Source organism: Myotis brandtii, unplaced genomic scaffold (genome assembly GCF_000412655.1).
Source record: "Myotis brandtii unplaced genomic scaffold, ASM41265v1 scaffold290, whole genome shotgun sequence".
NCBI lineage: Eukaryota > Metazoa > Chordata > Mammalia > Chiroptera > Vespertilionidae > Myotis > Myotis brandtii.
Window position 1 is genome coordinate 56,923 of NW_005361076.1, and position 1,789 is coordinate 58,711.

The following is a 1,789-nucleotide window of genomic DNA, read 5'->3' on the forward strand; positions in this document are numbered from 1 at the left end:
ATATGCCTAGGTTCTCCTTGTTCACTTTCTAAAGTGACGGTGTTATTTGGTGTCAGATGTTATCTGAGTTCTAATAATTATGCTGTCTGTATCAGAATATGCTACAGGATGAACTCACCCTATTTTAGTATCAAAGGATATGGTTGAATTTATCTGTCTCAGTTCACAAGATTCACCATAACTTGTTTTGTCTGAAGAAGATTCTCCTTGAATGGCATTCCTTGGTCCAGAACTTGCAAAAAGATCCCTATTTTCCAATTCAAGTCCAATTATTTGCTGTCTCAGTGTTTCTTGGTGCTGAGCTTTAAAAAATCTTTGTCCCATTTACACAAAGGCTGCTCAAAAGTTGGAGATTATACACTGCGATGGAATCTTTGTAAAAGTTCACCCAGTAAATGTAGAGATGACTTACTTTCAGTCCTTGCTGTGTTTCCACTATGGTCTGGGCTTCTGCTTCTTGCTGACTTCTTGTAGGCGGGACTTCCATTAGTGCTCCAGTTGTACTTGGTTTTGATCTAGATTGTCTTATAAATCTTTTTTCAGATTGTGGATTTTCCACATGACTTTGGCTGCTGTCCATATTTTGTCCCCTGGGAAGTCTTGTAGATGGTGCATATTAATTCTCTGCATTTGGACTCCCATTATTAAGGTTAAAATTTATTTCTGAACTGAATCTGAAATCATTGTGTGGATTAACCTAGCTAACTTCTCTCAAAGGTTGGTGTTCTCTTTGCCCACTTGTCACATTTTCAGTTTGTTGAAAGAGATAAGCCAGTCTATTAAAGGGTTGCCTCTACACACATCATCTGAAGAGTCTTTTGCACCCATTAACAAAGAAAAAGGGGGGACTCAGAAACTACCAAGATCAGAGCTATCATAAAACAGCACTCTGAAACTTTGTTTCAAAACACATAAAAAATGATGACAAATATTCAGATGTTGTAAACAGCTTTCACAGTTATAGAATTAAGTAGGGGCCCAGTGCATGAATTTGTGCACCTTGAAAGGAACCTTGGGCCGCAAGGCGGCAGTGGGCACAGGGGCAGGTCTCAGGCCATCATCTGTGCCCCCACCTGGCCTCTCCTGCCATGGCCCCTGGTCCTCTGTCTGCTGGTAGCCCCTCTCCTGCTGCCACCACTCCCATGCCCTGACAGCACCAGCCCCACTCACACCTGCTGACAGTGCAGAGTGATTGGGGCCAGCGCCAGCAGCGGGTGTGAACAGCGGCTGCTACCCCAATCACCCCTCAGGAGCAGGGAGAAGTGGAGAAGTCCTCAGGGTCAATTGGGGCTGGCAGCCGCCACTCGCACCCAGTGATGGCACCAAGTGATCAGGACCAGCACCAGGCACTGGCAGCAGATGCAAGAGTTGGCTCCAGCACCAGCTGCAGGTACAAGCAGGGCCAGTGCTGGCAGCAGGTGCGAGTGGCGGCTCCAGTACTGGGAGCGGGTACAAGTGCTGGGCAGGACTATGGTGCACAGGAGCAAAGAATTTTCAGTAACCACCAGTGGCTCACTTAGATGACAGCGACTTGCAACCCACTTTGGTCTGGTGCCATCTGCTCACCTGCTCCACATTCACCACAGCTGATGCCCACCATGTTCTGCACTCTGCTGCCTAATGCCGATGCCTTCCATGTTCTGTGAACGCCCCCTAGTGGTAAGTGCATGCCATAGCAACTGGTCGTTCGGTTGTTCTGCTGTTCAATCTATTTGCATATTAGCCTTTTAATATATAGGACTAGAGGCCCAGTGCACAAAAATTTGTGCACTTGGCGGGGGAGGGGGGT

At 46.9% G+C, this 1,789-nt stretch overlaps 1 pseudogene; it reads right to left on the bottom strand.

Annotated features, from left to right (window-relative positions):
- Positions 1 to 697: 697 nt before the first annotated feature.
- The window catches only part of LOC102242358, an 8,134-nt pseudogene continuing 7,042 nt past the window's right edge, over positions 698 to 1,789 (bottom strand).